At 40.2% G+C, this 25794-nt stretch overlaps 1 long non-coding RNA gene across 1 annotated transcript in view; it reads right to left on the reverse strand.

Annotated features, from left to right (window-relative positions):
- Positions 1-25794, reverse strand: part of LOC147911719 (uncharacterized) — a 59528-nt gene that overhangs the window by 33113 nt on the left and 621 nt on the right. The gene's annotated exons all lie outside the window — the stretch shown is intronic.

Genomic DNA, 25794 nt, shown 5'->3' on the forward strand with positions numbered 1-25794 from the left:
ACTGAGTCTTCTGGCTGCTGACCTGTAGTACCTACCCTTGATTGGGGCTGGGGCAACCAGAGTCTGACAATCAGGTGGCAGGACTGGAATGCAGGGTCTATCTTACCATTGTGCTCTGCCAAGAAGGTCATCAAACCACTGTGCAGGGTATCCAGTGCCATGTAAGGGAATGGAATTCAACCTTTGATTCAGTGACCCAGGGCATTAACTCACATTACATCAATACCTAAATGATACCAGTAGATAAGATCTAGCATTAACATTTCAGTGTCAGTGGCCTCAGAGAGAGCTTCAACATATGTACCAGATGAATTCACTCTTTTAGATTTAGTTCCCTTTTCTCAGCAAACTCCTGTAACACCAAAGGAATAATTAGTGCTCGTTGGAATACTGCAGAGCACTAGCCAAAAAATAAAGTCACATCAATTTAAACCAGCAAATATTGGAAAGAGAATTTTCTTTCCACAGATAATTATTTGTCTCTTCAGGATTGTTTGCCAATATAAAATCCCCCTCCCCTACCATGGAACTCAAAAAACAAAAATCACAGCAGTGTATCTGCATGGAAGTGGTTGGAAGGCGTTGGGCAGAGGGGCAGAGATGGCTTTGTATGGAGCTTTGTGCATTACCAAGTGGAGGACAACCTAAATCTAAAACTCATGTGCAGCTAAAGGCACACTCATAAAGGAAAGACAGCAAATGGTAGGATAATCATTTCTTCACGTGTGCCCCACTTGACAGATTACAAAGCACTTTCGTATTAATTATCTCACTAGAGTCATCCAACATCTCTGCAAGGTAGGCAGGGCAAGGTGTTAGATCCATTTTACAGATGAAGAAGCTGAGGTGATTGCTGGAACAGCAATCTAATAAACTTCACTTCAGATCTGCTTCTATCCCACAACCATGGCATCATCCAGGTGGCAGTGGACACAAAATGGCATACATCACCCCTCCACCGGACCCCTCACCCCAACCACATCAGCCACTGCTCTTAATTCATTGAGGAAAACTGTCGGTATCCTAGTTTTGGAGGCAGCTATTCTAAGCCCTTCACACCCACATTCAACTTTCTCCTGCCAGAGGCCAACAGTTGGTCTAACTGAATTGTCATTAGGCACTAAAGAAGGCACCTTCACTGTATACTTTCTACAGATAAGTCAACAAATGTGTCTCCCTAGCTACTGAAGAGTTTGCTTAGAAGAGTTCACTTTGATTCCCTCTTAATAGCCCCACCACCACTACTTCCCCACACCCCAAAGAGCCATCAAGGCACTGGCAGATGCCTAGTACCTCAAGGAGCCATGAACCATCCCTCCAACCCCTACCCACACGGACATTTAGGACACCGTTCAACAGTATCACTCTTGGACCGGGCCAACCAGGTCCCTGCCTGAGGCCCCACACTTTACAGTGCCTTGCTCTTGCCGTGCTCCAGCCACACCACTCCCCATAGAGCAAGGAGTCTATGGGGCCAAGGGGACTTCCCCACCCAAAGTCTATGCTTCCCTCTTCTAGGCCACTCTCAGAACACCCAAGACCTTGCAAGCCCATGCCCATGTGCCCCAAGCCTCTGTTCATGGCCTATGCAACTTTCTTCCCTAGTTCTGCCTTCCTAAGAGTGGACCAAAACACCAGTGGGCACAACCCTAGGCCTGAGGGGTGAACGAGGGTGGCCACAGGGCAGCTGTTTCCCTTTCACCCAGTAATGATGGAGCTTCAACATGTGGACTACAACAGTACTTCTCAAACTTGAATGTGCTTGTGAATCACCTGGGATCTTATTAAAATCAAGATACTGGTAAAGCAGGCCTAGAGTGGGGCCTGAGAGTCTGCAGTTCTAACAAGCTCTCAGGTAATGCTGATGCTCTGGAGTGGAGTCCACACTTTGAGGAGCAAGGCTGGTGTCTACAGACACGTGTGGAAGGCCCCTAAGTGTAAGGGACAGAGCTAAGAGGTTGGAGAGAAGAGGGAGTTGGCAGTGAGCCTGCATTTCGCACCCTTGCCCCAGGCCCACCGAAGTTAGGGATGGCCTTGCCTTTCAGCATGTCAAGAAGTATCAAGAGTATGTCAACCATCTCTGGGCACCAAAGAAAAATATTCAAGAGTGAGATACCATTTCTCTCTCCCTCAAACCCCCTATATCCTTCTCACCATCACTTCCCATGTCAGAAACTGGAAGACTACCCCCTGGGATCCTTCATAGTGACACATGTCATCAATCATTAATATCAACTGCCCCCTTCCATGGATATTCTTGCAATGTTTTACTACTCTGTCACAATGTCTGGCTCTCAGAAATCATACATTCCACCTTGCTCACCACTGATCAGCATCAAACACTGAAGATATGGAATTCAAGTAAGCTGGAGAAGATATATCAGATTCTTAATGACAACACACCTTACACCAAGCAATCCCATGGACTCCCTGGCCTGTGAGGGAGGGTAGGACCCTTCAGGTAGAACTGACCCATTCATACTAACACATAGTAGAGAAGCCATAAAACCCAGGCCTCAGGCACTGGTCCACTAACTAGTTACAGACAATCTATATTCAAATTACCACACCCACATGAGCAAGCCTGGAGTTTTTTCTGTCTTTCATCATTGTAAACAAAAGGTTAAAAATAAAAATAAACTCAAAACCACAGAAATATTGTTTAATTGGAATATTCAACTGGGGAATCAAACCACCAAATGCATTCCTGACATACAGTTTTCAAAATTTTTCAACATGAAATCACTTAAATCCAAAGGTAGTGTGAGCCTAAATAAAACAAATGAAAACAAAACCTCGTATGGAGTATGAAATGGAGGTTGGCAGCCCAGAGCCCTGTTTTCTTGGGACCCCATTGATTGATACACACAGAGACCCCCGAGGCAGCTCCAAGAAATCCCGTGTGCTCGAAAGTGCCCCCTTTGGAAATCACCACTGAAGCATATGTCACTTTATTAAGGTCATATTTTCCTCCTAATCTTACTGATTAGCACTCAGGCACATAAGAAGCAAAAAAAAAAAAGGTCAGATGAAGGAAGTCACACCACAGTGGTCTAAGGAGTGGGTCATAGACCTGCCAAGTGTTTTAATAATACATCTAAATGAAGCTTCATGATCACTTGAGAAATAGAGAACTGGGTCTGAGTCCTAATTCTGTAGCTAACTCACTTTGTAACCTTAAATAAGGCCCTTTCTTTCTGAGCCTCAGATATAGGATCCAGACGGCCTTTGTCCAGCTCTGACGCTCTGGGATTTTATATATCAGGATTTCATATTTAAGTGAAGATTCATGGTCATATCATCCATCACAGAGAGATGCTAGAGAAAAATAAAGAAAGGAAACCTTTATGTTGTTCTGCTGGCATAGTTCTGTGCTTTCGTTCAGAAGCTCAAAGCATTTTAATAGCTTATTCCATTGGATCCATAGCAGAAAAACAAAAAGGAAATTAATCTTGAAGAAATCATACGCCTGCAATCTTTGAATATCTCTTACTCAGTAAGATTCCAGCTATTTCCGCACACTACCAGTCCTTACTGACTTCTGGATAGAGGGATAGAGAATAGTGACATTTTGGGGGGAGGGAGGTAGTCTTTAGGGTATAAGACCAGAGAGGCAGGGAGACCACCAGGAAGAATTTCCAGTAGTCTAAATAAGAGATGATAAAGACTTGAACCAAAGTCTTTTCAATGGGAGGTGGAAAGGAGAGGATAGATCCAAGCGGCTTTCAGGAGGACACACTGATAGGACTGGGTGCTGGAATTGAGGAGAGAAGGGACAAATGAATGCCAAGCATCTTACTTGGGTGGTGACATGCATGACAGCACCATTATCCATTACCTCAGCACTCTGAGAAGGAAAAAGGGATTTGAGAGGCAAGATGATGAATTAAAGGTTGAAATGTTGACTGTGTTATGTTGTGGATCATCAAGTGGAAATGTCTAGCAAGCACATGGGTATACCGGTGTAAAGTCCTACAGGTCTAGGCAGCATCAAATGCAACCCAGAGATTAATTTGGAAGTCCTCAGCATATAGGGCCCCTGCCTCCTTGTAATTTCACCACGTTGCCTCATTTATTCATTAAAATATTTAGATTCTCCCCCCAAATATGCAGAGTCCCTACTTACTTTGCTAGGCAAGGGGATACATGGGTGAATAAAAATAGATATAGTCTCTGCCCTTGTATAGCTAATAGTCTAGCAGGGGAAACAATTAACAAGAAAAAGATACAGGTATCATTTTAAATTGTGATAAATATTATGAAGGAAACAAATGGGTACAGTGATCAAGAATACCAGAGGGAGAAAGGGGGACCTCTTGAAAAGGCCTTTAACCCAAGACTTGAAGGCGTTCCTGGACAAGGGAACAGAATATGCAAAGACCTAGAAGCAGGAAGAATTTACTCACAAAGCTGGGATATTCTGTGGTAAGCCTAGAATATTTGCTGCTGCTGTTACTGGTATTTAAATGATAGTAATGAAGTAGTACAATAAGGCATGATCATAAAATTATTCCAAAGGCAAAGTACTTGATGCCTATGTAATGGTGTTTAACAATTTTATGTTGTTACTGATGGGACTGGATAGAGATGGTTACATTAGCCAGATGTAATACTAACTTAAACAAAACTTTAAATAAAATTGCTATAGAGCTCTGCATTCCATTACTAATAGCTCTGATTCCCTCAAATCCCATCAGCATATTGTTGTCGCACTTTGGGCAAAGTCGCCATTCTGTAGGATTTCAGTCAAACACTGTTATTGAGGAATCGATACTTAAAATAACATTCATTTTAATGATTAAATAGAGGGTTGGCACAAACTTCAGAACAGAAAAATAAAATTCAGTGTAGCCATTGGGGAAAGGATAAGTAGGTGGTGTTTTGCAATTCCTTCCTGGTGGGTTTACAATTATTCCACAGCATGACAGCTAAAATGCCTAAGAAGTCACTTACCTGAATCTCAAAAATAATTAGTTCTCTATCCTTTGTATGTTCACCATGAGTTCTGTTGACCTCGCCACATGGAAAGACTGAGTTTACCCATTTACAGTTCTAAGTATTTATTCCTTGCAGCCAAACAAAAGTGTGCTGGAGGTTGAGCAATTCCTGGCCTGCAGTATGTATTTTAACTAATCAGTTTAAGAAGCATCAGTTGAATAATTAATGTATAAATCTTAGCCAGCTGCGTAAGGAAAATGAAAACAAGCTTTATTTGTTATAGACATAGATTTAGCTACATTAAACTCTTTCTGCTTTTAAGATGAAGCCTCTATGTCAAAAAGGGCAAAAGACAGAAATACTCCTCTTCGTAGTGCAATTTAAAAGCAAATTAATAGGGGCTGGCCCCGTGGCTTAGCGGTTAAGTGCATGCGCTCCGCTACTGGCGGCCCGGGTTCGGATCCCGGGCGTGCACCGATGCACTGCTTGTCTGGCCATGCTGAGGTGGCGTCCCACATACAGCAAGTAGAAGGATGTGCAACTATGACATACAACTATCTACTGGGGCTTTGGGGAAAAAAAAAAGGAGGATTGGCAATAGATGTTAGCTCAGAGCCGGTCTTCCTCAGCAAAAAAAAAAAAAAAAAAGGAGGATTAGCATGGATGTTAGCTCAGGACTGATCTTCCTCACAAAAAAAAGGAAATTAATAAATTGTGTTAATTTGTTGTGCTTGTAATTTTGCTGAAAATTGTGGTACTGCAGTATTTCAATTTGGGTATGGGACAGCATGCAAATGAAGAACTCACCAGCACTTATCAACTATTCATTCATTCCCTCGTTTGTAAAACTATTCAGAAATGTGTGGCCTCCCTGTGGTAAGCTATAATTAAGGCTATTTTTTATAATTAAGGGCTACTTTTTAAATTAACATTTTAAAGTCCACTGGTAGCCCTTATGTTTTTTGTCTCATGTGGGCAGGACCTACAGAGTGGGCCATTCAGAAAAGGCACTCAATCCTACCGCAGGTCTCAGCAAATGAGCCGTGTGTGATTTTGGCAAAGGACTAAAGGTCTCCCACTTGCCGGTGGTATGTATGTCACTAGGGGGCTATCAGTCCCATCAGAGTCCCTGGAACACAGAGGACCTCTGGTTTAACAGTGGTGTGTAAGCTATTGCATCTGCAGAGGCCGAGGAGCACAACTGTTCAACCCTATTCAGTTTGCTTCGTGTCACTTCCACAAATGCTAAATAGCCCAACAGAACACAGACCGTCTTCAACACCTCTGGCTCTGGCAAACAAGCTGGGGAAAGGATTTGACTATTTATAGTTTGATTTTGACTTTCGGGGTTTCCATAGGTTCAGCTCAAATGTAGTGCTGATGGTGTATTTCTTTTCCTCAAGTCAAACAAGCCAAATGCCAAAGGCCACAGAATTCTTTTTTTATGCTTTAGAACTCACAACAGGTGGATAAAATATACATCTTTACCTCCCTGATCCTCATTTTATGTATATAGAGAAACTGAGGCTCTGAAAAATTAGATGACTTGCCTAAGGTTTCATGGCCACTACATCACCCCCTAAAGTCGGCCTGCTAGAAAATGTCCAAGCAGTAAGTCATATGGAGTAATTTACTGGTATAAAGAGCTATCTATGAGGTTGTAAGTGAATGTAAACTCCAAGGTTCTTACAGAATGGCCTGGTTATTGAGTTGCTCAGCCTCCCTCTGTGGTCAGACCAAAGCTTAACAATTTGCTGGTACACCATGGTCCAAGGAAGGTTTGACTGGCTTAGACTTGAACTATGTCCCATCGTTCCTTGTATCTGTTACCCCTAACTCTGACCCATCTTCCTGTGGTTTGGCCCATGACCTAATACTCCTTGGCTCCACACTTTGGCTCATTCATAAATTCTCACTCTTTCTCCCTTCCTCCCCACTTCCATCCCACCATATTCCCTGGACTTGAATCTTCCACCCCTACTGCTGCCCCACCCAGCCCTATCATCTATGGATATTAAGTCCAGGCTACCACAGGCAAAGTACTCCCTCTTAGTCCACCAGTTCCTGTGGATGAGGACCAGGGGTAGGGAGTGAGGTGGGGGGAGGCAAGAGTATTTAAACACACTTTCTTTCAAAATATCAACTAGAATCTTCTCTCAACCAGCCCTTAACCTAGCTATAGTACAATGAAAAAAGATAATCAAAAGCTGACCCAGGGCCTTGTAAAGATCACAAAGGTCCTGCTGAGTGAAAAGATGAAATTAGATTCCACCCACAATTAGGACTGACTGTATTTTACTATATTGTTGGCTTTCTAAAATGGTTCATCTCTATATGGTTTATAGTAACTTTTTCCTATCTAGACTGTTTGCTAAGTATGAAATTACTATTATTTGGGACAATTGTTTTGGTGATGTTTTAAAAGAGCCAGGAAGTCACCTAAACTATCTTAAAGGTAATTCCTCATCAAACAGCAAGGGTGGAGATCTTTCACTTAGAGAAATAATCTCTATGTAGAGAAAGTTAGCAAGAAAATTAGGCCTTGTTTAGCAAATGTGTGTTACACTAGTGATTGGCAATAAAATAAATACATAAAAACATGATTCAGTTCAAACTATTGCTAAATTTGTGATAATTCAATCATGGGCTGGCATATTTTACCTATCCTCTATCTATTAAAAAAAACAGCAACAACAGGTTTCTGAGTAAATTAAGGGTATAAACACAAGCTTTTAGGGGATGTTTAACCCAGTTCAGAGAACAACCTGTTTCCAAGCTCGATGACAACATTCATTTGCATATAAATAATTAGTGTGCTGATTTCAAATGATCTTTACCTACTCATTGGAGCATACTCCATCAAGACCTCTACTTTGCAATATTTTGTTAGCTGTTTATAATATCACTTCTGCTTGCAAATAATAAAAATTAATCATTTTAAAGTAACCTATAATTTGGAATTGTCACTACATCAGAATGCCCATCCCTCTCTCCCTCTCCCCGGTCTGTGTTAGAGAGTCTTAACTGCACTACACAGACATATTTTAGCATTCACCAAATCCTCATTAACGAGCATTTAGAATAAAAATGTCTATACGTGCCTCATGCAGTAAGATCTGAAGCAGTTTGCCTGGTTATTAGGGGTATATAAATCAAGACTCCACTTAGGAACCAAAACACCCAGGGCTTTAAGAGATTTTAAAAGAAAAGAAACAACCATGCACTTATATTGCTTTTACAACTAAAGAAAAAAATCTACTTATGGTAAAAATTTTCAGAAAATGAATAGTGTCCTAGCAACTCAAACACTCTGAGCCATGAAAGGGAGCTCAGAGGTCATCCAGGGTAAACCCACTCCTCGCAATAAAACTCGTAGCAGAAGCCCAGAAACCCAGCTTCTGCTTAAAGCCCTCCAGAGCCTCAGAGCTTCCTATCTTCCAAGCTTTTCCCATCATCCAAAAGCTCAAGGCATTAGACAGTCTTTCCTTACATTGGGTCAAAATCTGCCTCCCTGTAATTTCTACATATTGGTCCAAGTTTCCTAGGGGGAAAAAAAAAAAACTAAGGTTTTTATGGTTCTTTACATGGCATTTTTCACATATATGTTCTCACTGGACCTTCTCAATAGCCCTGTGTGGCAGATATTCCTACTACCCTTGTTCTATAGATGAAGACCTGGAGGCTGAGGGAGGCTCAGTCACTGCTCAGGGTTGCAGAGTGGTGAATCGGCAGAGGCAGGGCTTCAACTCAGGTTCCCTAATTCCACCTTTTACGTACGCCATTTTCACTGCCCCACCTTGCCTTGCTGAAACATTAAAATCAGCTTCTGCTTCCCCAAGAGAACAACCCTTGAAGGCGGAAAGGGGTAGAATAATTGAAAGTACACTCGGTACATACTCTTCCTGAGAGATCTCTGCTACTCACATGACTTTAAATCCCCCATACGGAAGAGCCCATATCTATATTTGCAGCCCAGGCACTTATCCTGAGTTTCAGAACAAAATAGCCACACTTACATCTGGATGTCCAATAGTACCTCAAATTCAGTGGGATCCAAACTGAATTTATCAATTATTCCCCATTCTCTTTCCACCTTCCATTCCTGATCTTGGTCAGAAATACCATGCTTTTCCCAGGCAGCCATGCCAGAAACCTGGAGAATTATCCTAGACACTTTTCTCTCCCTCACTCCTACTCCCCACAGCATCATAAGGATTCCACCACTTTGAAATCTCTTTTCACATGCCTCTTCCTCTCCATCCCCACTGCTATTGCCTTATTCTATCCATTATGAAATCTCACTTAAACAAATTCAACAGTCTCCTAAATGGTCTCTGTGCCTCCAGTAGCATCCCTCTGAAATCTACCTGCCTCCATGTAGATTGCCACTAGAGTTATCCAACACGACAATCTACGTCCCTCCCCTGCTACCAACCTTCTACTGGCTTCTTGTTGCCTCTAGAAGTGACTGTCAAACTCAGCTGGTCAAGAAAATCACGGGCATGTGGGTGGGACATCTTTATATTTTTTAAGTTCCCCAGGTGATCTGAATGAGTCAGCGGTGTTTGGGAACTAGTGGTGTACAAGGCAAAGTTTCCACCCTCAATGATCTGATTCCTGCCTACCTCTCTAGTCATCACTTCTGCCACTTCGCTGTTGGAAACGAACACTTCAGCAATCCCAGAAACATGCCATGCTGGCTCACACCTCTGTACCCCCACTGAGGATTATTTCTCAGCCTAGAATGTTGTTTATACCCTTGGCCAACCTCTGCCAAACCTTCAAAACTTAACTGAGGTGTCATTTCTTCAAGAAATCTTTTGTGACCTCATCAGACTGGATTAGGTGCCCCTCCTCTGTGACCCCACAGCATTGTACAGAGTTGTCTATCATAGCACTTAGCACATTATGTTGAAATTATGTCCTTAAGTGTCTGACTTCCCTGACAAGCCTTTAAGCTCCTCGAAACAAAGAAAAACATTTATTCATCACTGGCAACTGCCTGTGACATGATAGGTGCTCAGTAATTGTTGACCTGAATTGAGCCTGATTTCAAGTCGAGGCTCTACACTGACTAACTGTAGATCTGGATTTTAGGAAACTCAAGTCACCAGCTTGGGCCTCAGTCCCCATATCTGTAAAATAAGATAATAAATCCCCATGCTCATTCATATGCCAAACATGTGAATGTCTACTAAGTACAAGGCACTGGGCTGTGTGACGATTGAACCAATCAATTAACATATGTGAGGTTTTTTTTAAACTGTTACACAGTATTACAAATATATTTCTGCAATTTTAGCTTTTTCTTAGTCTCTCTGAACCAGAAATAATAATTTTGTTTCATAAAACTAAAGTCTACTAAGCCTTAGTCTCCATTAGGCTCACCAAGGTATCAGGGTAAAGTTACTTAGCCCAGAGGGAAGTGCACTGCCCTAGCTTGGACTGTAGGTGCACTCTGGGGAAGCATAACATACTGGGAACCCACTCTGACAGGGGCAGTGCTAATTTCCCAAGGACACAGGCTTCACAGCTGAGCACCAGTGAGGAAAGGTCACTGAACTCCAATCCTTCTCCCCACTGACTTCTGCCTAACCTGTGCTCAGGTTTTCATGGTAAAGAGTATGGAGCCTGATGCAGCAGTTTAGACTGGGTTCAACAATCTGACTTCCTGAGGCTCATTCAGGTCTTCCTAAAGGCTGTCTGCTCAGGTAAGTACTGGGTCCCGTGAGATTTTCCTGGGGATGTCACTTGCAGAGGCAGCAGTCTTAAAGTTCGGTCCCACAGAGCCCAGGGAAACCAAATTGATTTGATGGCCCTGAGGAATTTGGGCCTAGAGCAGCTCTGGACTATTCTCTATCAAATTACACTGCTGTGCTTGAGGGCTTATATCCTGCAGGCCCAAAGGGAACCATGAACTCCCCAAAGTCCTTGTACTAGAGGTTCTTGGGCCCGTTCTAAGCTCTCATTCTCTCCTATAGAGTTGGTCATCCTCTAGGGGGAAGCTCCAGTCTACAGATTGCTTCTTAGAACCCCAAACTCTGCAGGCATCTAACAATGATACCATGTGACATAATGCCCATCCCCCTAAAGGAATCCGTTCTCTCACTGGTCCAGAAGTAACTCCTAGAGTGGGGGAGCTATCAGAAGTTATGCCAAGAGCCAGGCAAAGAGGAAATGGAAACATTTTCTGTATGTACAGAGCCCCCAGAAAATATAAGTCCAAGTTTACTGAAGCAGGTTCTTATCAAGCATTCCCTCTGGACACCAGCCAGGTGATCACGCCTACCTTCAAGAAATTGCAAGGTTTGAGCTTTTTGATTAAGAGAGAAAATAAAAGAGATGAAATCTGTGTTATCATGTTATTGCACACTCAATGCCACATAGAGTTAGACTTCAGGGATCACAATTCAGCCCATGGAACATCTTAATCATTCATTCGATAAATATTTACTGAGCACCTACTATATAGTTGGAAAATCAGCCAAAATCTGTCTTTGGGGAGCTCACAGCCTGGTAGGGAAGAGAGACATACAAACAAAAGAGTTGCAGGGGCCGGCCCCATGGCATAGCGGTTAAGTGCGCATGCTCCACTGCTGGTGGCCCGGGTTCGGATCCCAGGTGTGTACCGATGCACCGCTTCTCATGCCATGCTGTGGAGGCATCCCATATAAAGTGGAGGAAGATAGGCACAGATGTTAGCCCAGGGCCAGTCTTCCTCAGCAAAAAGAGGAGGATTGGCATGGATGTTAGCTCAAGGCTGATCTTCCTCACACACACATAAAAAAAAATTAAAAAAAAGAGTTGCAATATGATCTTGTAAGAAGTACAGAAGAATCCAAGAGCTGGATGTAGTTCATTGTGCTGGAAGTTTCAGAAAAGGCTTTCCAGAGAAGTCAACACCCAGACAGGGTTTTGAAGGATGAAGGCAGACAAGGCAGGAAAAAGAGTCTGACTAGAGGGAACACGTTAAACATCCCAGAAGAATATTGCTGGAGTCTGAGACAAGATGGGGGTGGGGAGTAATGAGAAATGAGGCTAAAGAAGTAGGTAGGAAGGACATCAGTATGCCAGGCTAAGGAGCTTGAACTACGTGCTTTAGGAAAGTGAGGAGCCACCAGGGAGACTCTAAATATTTCCCTGTTTTTATTTTGTTGTTGTTCTTGTTTTTGTTTGTTCTTTGTGGTGAAATGGCATGAGTAAGTTGTTAGTGTGGAAAATCACTTTGTATTGGTGGACTGCGTGAAGCGGTCATGGGGGCATAGTGAGAGACCATAGACAGGAAGGCAAGACTGAAGATAACTGAAATAGTCTACATGAGAGATGATAAAAGCATGAACAAAGAAGTAGCATGTGGATAAAAACAGCAGGTCCAAGAGAATTTTAGGATAGAATAGACCTGGTGAATATTCGGCTTGGAGGGAAAGAGAGAGAGGAGGAATGATGGCCAGATTTCTGTCCTAAGAACCCCAGTTGGATGGTGTTGCCATCGATTGGAAATATGAGAGGTGGAGCAAGTTTGGAAACAGCTGAGATGGGAATAGTTTATTTCAGACATACTGAGTCTGAGAAGTCTGTGAAATAGAGATGTTCTGCACATAGTTGGATAGATGTGTCTCAAGTTCTCAAGATATTTCAAGACTAGAAATATACCTTTGAAAGTTATAAGTGTATAAATGATAGTTTACATCTTGGGATTACATAAAAATAACCAAGGCAGAAGTTATACATTGATCACAGAAGATGGTCAAGAAAGGGGCAGGTCATTTAAGGGGCAGGTAAAAATAACCTGAGATAAAATGTTCAGAGATAAGAGAACCAGGAGAGTAAGAGATTGAGAAAGTCAAAAGAGGACAGAGATCAAGGAGAGAATAAAGAGAAAACACTTGCAAAATATTATGAAAGTAACATAGAAATTGGCAATGAATTGACTCTTCCCTATCTCATTTCTCTTACATCCAGATATGATGCCAAATTTTAAGTTTGGGTGATTAGAAGAATAATGGTACAATTAACAGAATTAGGAACACAGGAAGAATAAATAGCTTTGGAGGAAAGTTGATGAGTTTCTGTTGGGATATACTAATTCTGAAATGCAATCAGGACATTAATCTCTAGTAAACAGATGGGAATCTAAGACAATCTCAGGATAAATAAACTGTGGTACATCCATACAAAGGAATATTATTCAGCACTAAAAAGAAATGAGCAGGGGAGAAGTCAAGATGGTGGTGTAGGCGGACTCTGATCTCACCTCCTCCCATGGACACAGCCAATTTACAACTACTCTTGGAAAAATTACCCCTGAGAGAACTGAAAACTGGATAAGAGGAACCCCTGCAACAAACGACAATCCTAATTGAGGTGGAAGAGGCAGAAATTCACTTCTGGAGAGAAAAAATGCCACCTTCACAAGCTGCAACACTTCACAGCTGCCCAGGAGAAACCCAAAGGTACAGAGCCTTCCCTGGAGGAGTGGGGGACCTGAGCCGGGGAGTTCTCCCACTATAGGCATTTTTTTGGACCCAGCACAACCCAGCCGAGTGGCATAATATCTGACTTTGCTTCCTACTAGCAACATTGGGGAATACCCACAGAAAAGCTGGTTCACAAAGAAATTAAAGCTGGCTCTTAAAGGGCCCTTGCACAAACTCACCCATCTCAGAAAGCAACATAAAATCACCAGAAAGAAAGGTGCACAGTCCTTTGGTGAAAAGAGACCCACCCGATAGGCTCTGGGTGCATCTTGGTGAGAGGTGGCACCTCTCCAGGTCCTGGAACATTGGTGGCAGCCATTGTTGTGGCCTGGTGTGGGCGTGCTGACACAGATGCTGGCAGACGTCATTGGAGTTCTCCCTGGGGCCTGCTAGCCCAGGGTCTGCTCCACCCACTAGAGCACCAATTTAATCCAGCTCAGCCAGGGACTGGCCTCACCCAACAGAAAGCCCTCGGGCAACTGGTGGGCCTGCATTGATTGGTGACTGGATGCTCTGCAGCCTGGCATGTAGCTCCACCTCTGAGGGACAGGGCGTGCACAAGGAGTGGGTGGAGACTGTGGGGTGTTGGTGGAGTGTGTGGGGCTCCTGCCTTGGAGAGACTGGGTCCACTTCAGGGGGTCAGGGCATGCATGTGGGGCAGGACTGTGTTGACTGTGTGTGTGGACATGTGGGCGGCAGGGCTTGTCAGCTGCAGAAGAATTGTGCTTCTCAAAGATCCACATAGGGGATTGGCCCTACCTTCCAAATCCTGCAACAATTGGGTGCTACGGTGCCTGAGGCCAGCCCCACCCAGCTGCAATCCTCAGAGAGCTGACAAGAGCCTTATAGGCCGGAGGCTTCTGGCAACTGTAATCCCCTGAGCCTAACAACCAGCCACACTGGGGGCCTACTCACTTAACAGAAAAACTGCAACAGGAATGGACTATTAGACCTTGCAGCCAACTGTGCTGGGGCTCCCCACACCCAATTAAGAGACTGAAGGACCCACAACAACTACACACAGCTGAGCATTACAACCAGCTGGATGGGGGACAGCACAGCCTCCCTGGGCACCAATGGGAAAAGCAACCTCGCGACAATAGAAGGACACATGTAGCCCGCCCAGGGGTCAATCCTGGAACATTTGGAACTGGTGACAAGAGGAAAGCACACTGCTGGGCCTCATGAGGCATCACTTATATAAGGTCACCTCTCCAAGAGCAGGAGACGTAGCTGACCTTCCTACTACTTAGACACAAGCACAGGGAAAGAGGCAAAATGAGGAGGCAAAAGAATATGTTCCAAGTAACAGAACAGGACAAAATCCCAGAAAAGGAACTAAATGAAACAGAAATGAGCAACCTACCCAACAGAGAGTTCAAACAAAGAGTGTTAAGGATGCTCACTGATCTTGGGAGAAGAATGGATGAACTCAGTGAGAACATCAACAAAGAAATGGAAGATATAAAAAAGAACCAATCAGAAATGAAGAAAACAATACTGAAAATGAAAAGTTAACTAGTGGGACTCAAACGCAGAGTAGAGGATACAGAAGAATGGATCAGTGAGCTAGAAGAAAGACTAGAAGAAATCACCCAAGCTGAACAGGTAAAAGAAAAAAGAATTAAAAAGAGTGAGGACAATCTAAGGGATCTCTGGGACAACATCAAGTGCACTAACATCCGTGTTATAGGTGACCCAGAAGGAGAAGAGCGAGACAAAGGAGCAGAGAATCTATTTGATGAAATAATAGCTGAAAACTTCCCTAACCTAAGGAAGGAAACAGACATCTAGGTACAGGAAACACAGAAAGCACCAAACAAGATAAACCCAAAGAGGCCCACACCAAGACACAACATAATTAAAATGTCCAGAATTAAAGACAAAGAGAGAATCCTGAAAGGTGCAAGAGAAAGACAACAAGTTACATATAAAGGAAATGCCATAAGGCTATCAGCTGACTTCTCAGCAGAAACCTTACATTCTAGAAGAGAGTGGCATGATATATTTAAAGTGCTAAAAGGAAAAAACCTACAGCCAAGAATACTCTACTCGGCAAGGTTATCATTCAAAATGGAAGGAGAGACAAAAAGTTTCTCAGACAAGCAAAAATTGGAGTTTTTCACCAAGAAACCAGTTCTACAAGAAATGCTAAAGGGACTTATCCAAGGGGGAATAAGAAGACCACAAATAGGAAAAATTATCTATTTCCATGATAAGAGGGTAACAGACACAAACACACTAAAAGAGGTTAGATATGATATCCAAAACATAAAATGTGGGGAAAGGGAGTTAAAGATTAGAGTTTTCAGATAGAGGTCAAACTAAAGAGACCATCAACTTAATATAGATTGCTATATACGTAGGTTACTGTATATGAACCCCATGGTAATCACAAACCAGAAACCTATAATAAATACACAAAAAACCAAGAGAAAGGAACCCAAACATAATACTAAAGAAAGCCATCAAACCACAAGGGAAGAGTGCAAGCGAAGAAGAAAGGAACAGAGAAGAACTACTAAAACACTGAGAAAAAAAAAAAGTTAAAAATTGGCACTAAGTACATACTTATAAATAGCTACTTTAAACGTCAATGGACTAAATGCTCCCATTAAAAGGCATAGGGTGGCTGATTGGATAAAAAAAATACCCATATATATGCTGCATACAAGAGACACACTTCAGACCTAAAGACACTCACAAACTGAAAGTGAAGGCATGGAAAAAGATACTCCATGCAAATGGCAATGAAAAGAAAGCTGGGGTAGCAATATTCATATCAGACAAAATAGACTTGAAAACAAAAACTGTAACAAGAGACAAAGAAGAGCACTACAAGGGATTGTTCAAGGGAACAATCCAACAAGAGGATATAACACTTGTAAATATCTATGCACCCAACATAGGAGCACCTAAATAATTAAAGCAATTATTAACAGACATAAAATGAGAAATAGACAGTAACACAATAATAGTAGGGGACTTTAACACTCCACTTACACCACTGAATAGATCATCCAAACAGAAGATCAATAAGGAAACATTGACCTTAAATGACACCCTAGAACAGATGGACTTAGTAGATATATACAGAACTTTCCATTCAAAAACCGAAGAATGCACATTCTTTTCAAATGCACATGGAACATTCTCCAGGATTCATCACATATTAGGCCACAAAACAAGTCTACATAAATTTAAGAAGATTGAAATAATACCAGGCATCTTTTCTGACCACAATGGTATGAAACTAGAAATCAACTGTAGGAAGAAAAACAGAAAAGCCACAAATATGTGGAGATAAAACAAAATACTACTGAACAACGATTGGGTCAATGAAGAAATCAAAGGAGAAATCAAAAACTACCTGGAGACAAATGAAAATGAAAATATGACATGCCAGAATTTATGGGATACAGCAAAAGTGGTTCTAAGAAGGAAGTTTATAGCAATGCAGGCCTATCTCAACAAACAAGAAAAATATCAAATAAACAATCTAACAGCACACCTAAAGGAACTGGAAAAAGAAGAACAAATAAAGCCCAAAATCAGTAGAAGAAGGGAAATAATAATAATCAGAGCAGAAATAATTGAAATAGAGACCAAAAAAAAAAAAAAAAAGAAAAAGAAAAATTAATAAAACCAAGAGCTGGTTCTTTGAAAAGAAAAACAAAATTGACAAACCTTTAGCTACACTCACCAAGAAAAAAAGAAAGAAGGCTCAAATAAGTAAAATCAGAAATGAAAGAGGAGAAATTACAACAGACACCTCAGAAATACAAAAGATTATAAGAGAATACTATAAAAAGCTATATGTCAACAAATTGCATAATCTAGAAGAAATGGACAAATTCTCAGAATCATACAACCTTCTGAAACTGAATCAAGAAGACATAGAGAATTTGAATAGACCAATCACCAGTAACGAGATCAAAACAGTAATCAAAAACCTCCCCCAAAATAAAAGTCCAGGACCAACAGCTTCCTTGGTGAATTCTACCAAACATTCAAAGAAGACTAATACCTATCCTTTTCAAACTCTTCCAAAAAATTCAAGAGGAGGGGAAGCTCCCTAACTTATTCTATGAAGCTGACATTACCCTGATACCAAAACCAGACAAGGACAACACAAAAAAAGAAAATTACAGGCCAATATCACTGATGAACATCAATGCAAAGATCCTCAACAAATACTAGCAAATCACATACAACAATACATTAAAAAGATTATACACCATGATCAGGTGGGATTTATTCCAGGGATGCAGGGATGGTTCAACATCCACAAATCAATCAATGTGATACACCACATTAATAAAAATGAAGAATAAAAATCACATGATCATCTCAATAGATGCAGAGAAAGCATTTGACAAGATACAGCATCCATTTATGATAAAAACTCTGAATAAAATGGGTATAGAAGGAAAGTACCTCAACATAATAAAGGCCATATATGACAAACCCATAGCTAATATCATCCTCAATGGTGAAAAACTGAAAGCTATCCCTCTAAGAACAGGAACCAGACAAGGATGTCCACTCTCATCACTCCTGTTTAACATAGTATTGAAAGTCCTAGCCAGAGCAATCAGGAAAGTAAAAGAAATAAAAGGGATCCAAATTGGAAAGGAAGAAGTGAAACTGTCACTATTTGCAAATGACATGATTTTATATATAGAAAACCCTAAGGAATCCACCAGAAAACTGTTAGAATTAATAAATGAATACGGTAAAGTTGTAGGATACAAAATCAACATACAAAAATCAGTTGCATTTCTATACACTAACAACGAAGCAGCAGAAAGAGAAATTAAGAATACCATCCCATTTACAATTGCAACAAAAAGAATAAAATACCTAGGAATAAATTTAATCAAAGAGGTGAAAGATCTGTACACTGAAAACTATAAAACATTGCTGATAGAAATTGAAGAAGACACAAAGAAATGGAAAGATATTCCATGCTCTCAGATTGGAAGAATTAACATAGTTAAGATGTCCATGCTTCCTAAAGCCATCTATAGATTCAATGCAATCCCTATCAAAGTTCCAGCAACATTTTTCACAGAAATAGAACAAAGAATCCTAAAATTTATATGGAACAACAAAAGACCCCGAATAGGTAAAGGAATCCTGAGAAAAAAGAACAAAGCTGGAGGTATCACACTCCCTGATTCCAAAATATACTACAAAGCTATAGTAACCAAAACAGCACGGTACTGGCACAAAAACAGACACACGAATCAATAGAACAGAATCGAGAGCCCAGAAATAAACCCACACACCTATGGACAGCTAATTTTCGATAAATGATCCAAGAACATACAATGGAGAAAGGAAAGTCTCTTCAACAAATGGTGTTGGGAAAACTGGGCAGCCACATGCCAAAAAATGAAAGTAGATTATTATCTTATACCATACACAAAAACTAACTCAAAATGGATTAAATACTTAAATGTAAGACCTGAATCTATGAAACTTCTAGAAGAAAACTTACGCTCTTCAACATCGGTGTCAGCAACATATTTTCAAGCACCATGTCTGACCGGGCAAGAGAAACAATAGAAAAAGTGAACAAACGGGACTACATCAAACTGAAAAGCTTCTGCACAGCGAAGGAAACCATCAACAAAACGAAAAGACAACCTAACAATTGGGAGAAGATATTTGCAAACCATATATCTGATAAAGGGTTAATCTCCAAAATATATAAAGAAGTCATACATCTCAACATTAAAAAAACTAACAACCCAATTAAAAAATGGGCAAAAGACCTGAACAGACATTTCTCCAAAGAAGATATACAGATGGCCAACAGGCACATGAAAAGATGTTCAACATCATTAACTATCAGGGAAATTCAAATCAAAACTACAATGAGATATCATCTCACTCCTGTCAGAATGGCTATAATTAACAAGACAGGAAACAACAAGTGTCGGAGAGGATGTGGAGAGAAGGGAACTCTCATACACTGCTGTTGGGAGTGCAAACTGGTGAAGCCACTATGGAAAACAGTATGCAGATTCCTCAAAAAATTAAAGATAGAACTACCACACGATCCAGCTATTCCACTGCTGTGTATTTATCCAAAGAACATGAAAACACCAATGCGTAAAGATACATGCACTCCTGTGTTCATTGCAGCATTATTCACAATAGCCAAGACTTGGAAGCAACCTAAGTGCCCATAAAGGGACGAATGGATGAAGAAGATGTGGTATATATACACTATGGCATAGTACTCAGCCATAGGAAATGATGAAATCCAGCCATTTGTGACAACATGGATGGACATTGAGGGTATTATGCTAAGTGAAATAAGTCAGAGGGAGAAGATCAAATACCATATGATCTCACTCATATGTAGAAGATAAAAACAACAACAAACACATAGAGACAGAGACTGGATTGATGGTTACGGGGGGGGGGGGATGATTAGGCACATGTGTGTGGTGATGGATTGTAATTAGTATTTGGGTGGTGAACATGATGTAATCAATGCAGAAATAGAAGTATAATGATGTATGCCAGAAATTTATACAACGTTATAAACCAATGTTACCACAATAAAAAAATTAGTTAATTAATTTTTTTTAAAAAAATGAGCTATCAAACCATGAAAAGACACAAAGGAACCTTAAATGCCTATCAATAAGTAAAAGAAGCCAATCTGAAAAGGCTACATACTGTATGATTCCAACTACATGACATTCTAGAAAAGTTAAAACCAAGGAAATAATAAGAACATCAGTGGTTGCTAGAGGTTCTCAAGGAAGAGGGAAGGACTGCACTAATATTCCCCTGTGCTCCAACTATTCATCAAAACTATTCTATATGATGCTGTAATGGTGAGTACATGACATTACGCTTTTGTCAAAATCCATAGAGCTGGACAACACAAAGAGTGAACTCTAATGTAAACTATGAACTTTAGTTAATAATAATGTATCAATATTGGTTCATCAATTGTAACAAATGTACCACACCAATGCCAGATGTTAGTGGGAAAAACTATGGTGACTGGGGAAAGGGGAGTATATGAGAACTCTGTACCATCTGCTGAATTTTTTGTAAATCTAAAACTGCTCTAAAAAATAAAAAGGCTATTAATTAAAAAAATTAAAGAGAGAATGAAGTACTAGTACATATTACAACATGGATGAACCTTGGAAACATTATGTTAAGTGAGAGAAGCTAGACATAAAAGACTACATGTTGTATGATTCCATTTATACGAAAGGTCCAGAGTAGGGAAATCTACGAAGACAAAGTATATTAGTGGTTGTCTAGGGCTGGGGGAAATTAAGGGGAAATGGCGAGTGACTGCTAATGCCTATTGGGGTTTCTTGGGGGGTTTTGAAAATGTTCTAAAATTTATTGCGGTGATTGTGGTGATGGTTGTACAGCTCTGTGAATATACTAGAAACCACTTTAAATGGATGAATTGTATAGTATGTGTATTATATTTCAATAAAGCTTGAAAAATGCTAATGAATTTGAAAATCCCAATAAAATGGATGATTTTCTAGGAAACTTAGAAAACTGGAATCACAAAAGTAGAAAACATGGGAAAAAACCACGCTGTTAAAAAACATTTCCTCCAATGACTATTATAGTGCCTGGATAGTTTTATGAGCAAGTTCTTTCTAATTTACAAGGGACAGAAAATTTCCATGCTCTAAAAGTAGTTCTCAGCGTAAAGGAAAAGAAGGAAATAAGCCCCATTCACTTTACAAAACTAAAGTTATCCTGTCCCCAAAACCTGATGAATACACACACAAACACTCAGAGAAAGAAAACTGAAGACTAATGTCAGTTACAAATATAGATGCAAAAATCCTAAATGAAATACCAGCAAATAAAACCCAGTAAGACAAAAAGAATATTAAACCACAAGCAAAGAGGGATTATTCCAGGAGTGAAATTTAATATTAGGAAATCTAGACATATAGTTCATCACAACCATTAGCTAAAGGAGAAAACCTGCATGAATGACAAATAATTAATATTTTAAAAATCTCTTAAAAATAAGAAAAATATCTATACCAGAACAGAAAATTGGGCAAAAGAGTAAAGAAAAGGAAAAAAAGTTCAGCTTCACTAGTAATCAAATAAATGTAAATTTTAAAATAAGATACTAATTCTTTACAGTCAAATTGGAAAAAAAAACCCTCAGTGATATCAAGAACTCAGGAAAAAAGGGCATGCCCATTACTCTGCCTCTAACATGAGAATTATTATAGGGCAATTTAGCAATACCCATCAAAAGCCTTAAAATGTGCATATTTGTGGAACCAACAACTGCACATCTAGGAATTTATTCAAAGGAAGCAATCAAGGGTTTTTGCAAAGACTTAGCCACAAAATACTCATCTCTACATTGTTTACACAGGGAAAAACAGAATTAACCTAACTGTCCAACAGTAGCAAGTTGGTCAAGTAATTTGTGGTACTTTCATACAATGAAATGCTATGTAACCACTGAAGGTGTAGAAGAATAATGAACTTAAAAGAATGTTCAGAATATATTAAGTAAAAAGCTTATGAAAGAGTATGAAGAATATAGAGAAAAGAAGACTGAATGGTCATAATAAAGTGTTAATAGTGATTAGCTCTGAGTGGTAAGAATATGGGTGACTTTTACGTCCTTTTACATTCTCCATTTTGTATACTTGTGTTTTCTACATGATCTGTAATAAACATGCACTACTTTGCTAAAGAAAAATCCAATAAAAGAGTGCCTTTTAATGTTCATACTCTTTAATTCAAAATTTCCACTTTTAGAAATTTATTCTGATAATCATGCATTCACGTAAAGATTTATGTACAAGAACATACATTAGTATAATAGCAAAAAAAGGAGACCAACTAAATGTATAGCGATAGTAATTATTAAGTATGATATAGTGATAGCTATATGATGGAATACTGGGAAACTACTAAAAACCATGAGGTAGAAGAATATTTAAGTACATAAAAAATTCAGTGAAAAGGCAGATGATAAAATATTAAATACAACAGAAAGCTAATTTAAAAAAAGAACTATGTAGAAAAAAGACTGAAAGGAAATACACCAAAATGAACATCAACTATGGTTCTCTCCAAGTGGTAGGGCCACAAATGATTTATTTATTTTCATCTTTCTGCATTTTACACTTTTTCTACAATGTAATTTAAACTCCAAAAAAAATGTAAGTTTTCACTTTAGGAGCAAGGGGAGAGAAAAGGTAGAACAACATAACAATTCTCTCTGCTGCCATTATGCTGTGAGGCATTTATGTCTGAGCATGTTGGCATCCCATAACTGAATCAAAAAATTGGTCCTGTATGAATAGGAAGAACACAGATTAAAACAAATGAGAAAATGGGCAATATATTACTATGCTGTCTGTGCAATTTTTAAAAAGTATAAACATAGAAAACTTTGGAAACTAATATATCAAGATACTAAGAATGATTAATTCTTGTTGGTAGGGACACGGGTGATGGTTATTTTTGTGGATGTGATTTCCCATTAAAAAAAAGATAGAGCCAGCCCTGATGGCCTAGTGGTTCAAGTTTGGCGCTCTCACTGCTTTGGCGGCCCAGGTTCGGTTCCTAGTCGCAGAACCACACCATTTCTCTGTCAGCAGCCATGCTGTGCCAATGGCTCACATAGAAGAGCTAGAAGGACTTACAACTAGAATATACAACTATGTACTAGGGTTTTGGGGAGGGGGAAAAAAAAGGAAGATTGGCAACAGATGTTTCCTCAGAGCAAATCTTACCCAGCAAAAAAAAAAAAAAAGATAAATAAAACCAAATGAGAGAGCTATATATATTTCCATTCACTGGTTCTGGAACAGTGGGGATACATTTGATTTTTTGTCTCTGAGACTGTGGGAGAGCCCAGGCAGTTCTGGGATAGGAGGAAGCATTCATGACTACTGCTTTCCTCCCCTGGCCTCTGGGGCTGAACTTGGGGGCGCTACCAGTGAAATTATGCAATGATGCTAGTCTCTCCATTCCACTGCCTGCCAGGGAGCCCCTCAACCTATGCTAACAGCCCCACAAATCAGGGTCATGGACCTCTGGGCCTTCAGAACCTCCAGTCAGAAGCATTCTCTCCCCTGCCATGGCCCTCTACTCTAGCTCTTATGCCATATGCCTCCTGCCACTAGACTGTGATCTCCTATAGGGCTGGAGCTGTGGTTTAGCTCAAATCTTGCCTCTGTGCCTACCATAGCACCAATTATTATTTATGAGACTTTGAAAGGCAGGCAGGTATGAAACAGCATCTTTGTGCCCGACTTAGGAGTAGAGGGACAAGGATACCAGCAACCCAGAAGCATTTCATCCTCACAGGAAAGCACAACCCAGCCCACTGCTTGGCCACTTGTAGTGTACACAGCTGTGGTAGTCTCATGGGTAAGAATGCCATCTAGTGGATTGGGTAGTCATAGGCAGTGATGAAAGCAGGTCAAAATAGAAATTAAATGGTTCAAACAGGTATTCTTTGAAGTAAAAATATACAAATCCACACAATAAGTGGAACAGTGGGGACCAGATGAACTATCTGTGTAAGGACATGGCAGCAACGAAGACAATATGGCATCAATATTCAAACTTACCTGTGATGCAATAGGCTTCCTTTGTTTCACAGTGAAGGAATACACCCCATCTCACTCCCAAGGGCTTACAAATTAACCAAAAGGGACAAGGTTTATGGTGTTTACTCAAGGTTCCTGTGGATGCTATGGTACTCCCATAACTTTAAAACTATTCTACCATTTTTCAGCATTATTTCTTTTACTTAGTAGGGAGATGATGGAATTTGTCTATCATAAGAAGTAGGTAAAGGAAGAAATCTCCGTTGCTAAAAGTTCATATAATGAAAGGTATGGAAAAATAACTTTTTTCATTAAAACAAATTAATCCTTTAAGTATTTGCTGGGTGTCCCAAGCCACTAACCAGTGTCCTTGGAAAAAAAAGCTTTTAGGGACAGAAAAACTCAGGTCAAAATCGCACAGTGCTTATATTTTCCCCTTCAAATATAAGCCAAATAGTGGTTGTCAAACTGAGCACAGGGAAATTCCTCCATTTCCTATAACATCAGAATGAAATGAGGCCCCATTGCTCAGGCTCACACATAACAAGTCTGAAAGCACGTGTGGGTTAAATACCTCAGACTTGGTCTGTGTGAGGTGATGTCCTCTCTTTCAGTGCAATAAACTGGAGATAATCAAACTGGACTTGGAGCTTCATGGAACCACACAGACTTCATGATGCCAAGAGTATTATACACAGCTTGAGAAGCCAATTCTAAACAAATTCCTTTTATAAAAGGCAAGGCAAATGATCTTTTTTTTTTTAAGTTGAGCCAGGAGAAATCCCAGCCAGCATAACTAGAAAGTCTGTGGAATTCAGGAGGTAACACCTCACCTGCTTTTATACCAGCACAATAACAGAGCTCACAATAAAGTTGGACAACTTCCATTACACCTTTCATTTAGACTGCTGCAAGTTTCTGACTGATCTCTCTGTCGTCAATTGTCCCAGTTTGGCCAAAGCTACACATTCTAGCCATATTAATATTCTTAGAGTCTAACTCTGGCTATTTCATATTTCTCCTCCAAAACCTGTTCAAAAACCTTCAATGCCTCCGAACTGCCTATCAAAAAAGTTTGAAACCCCTCAGTATAGTACTCAAGGTCCTCAAAGATGTCGCAGCCTAACTTTCTAAACATATTTGACATAATTCTTCCATTATGAGCCTGTGCGCCAGCCAAACTAAGTTTCTCACTGTTCAAGTGCATCAATATATATTTTCTTACCTCTCTAGCAGTGAAAAAAATCAGCGCACCCCCAAAGGCCATTAGGACCATTTCCAAGTGCTGTAAAAAGCCTGCTCAGAAGAGAAGTATATTCAGATGTGCCATCACACAAAACATTGCCTTTGGAAATACAGATCCATGGAGGATGAGTCAATAGTTTATACCACTCAGCACATGACCTGGATAATTTTATTGCTTGTTCTGGTACTGACTAGTCCACTGCTTCCCAAAGGTTTTTGGAGTTTTGACATTTCATTGGTTCTACTTGTTTATATATTTTTTGTATTATTTTTGTAAAACTCACTGACTCTACCTCAAAATGCTGTAACTTGAAAAAAAAATTAAAGTCAATTAAGATGAATTTGGCTTTGAGAATTTTAGAGAAATTTTGTGAGGCATTTCGAGGTCTTATGAGACACCCTGGAATGTCCCCAAAATGGAGTTGAAAATCAATGCCTTGGCAAATATATTTGCCTCACCATGCTTTATTGTTTCCACCTACAGAATGAAAACTAATGATGCTCCTACTCTCTCCCAAGTCTCTCACCCTGAATAT

The sequence above is a fragment of the Ceratotherium simum genome, chromosome X (genome assembly GCF_057802395.1).
Source record: "Ceratotherium simum simum isolate JZ-2026a chromosome X, ASM5780239v1, whole genome shotgun sequence".
Classification (NCBI taxonomy): domain Eukaryota; kingdom Metazoa; phylum Chordata; class Mammalia; order Perissodactyla; family Rhinocerotidae; genus Ceratotherium; species Ceratotherium simum.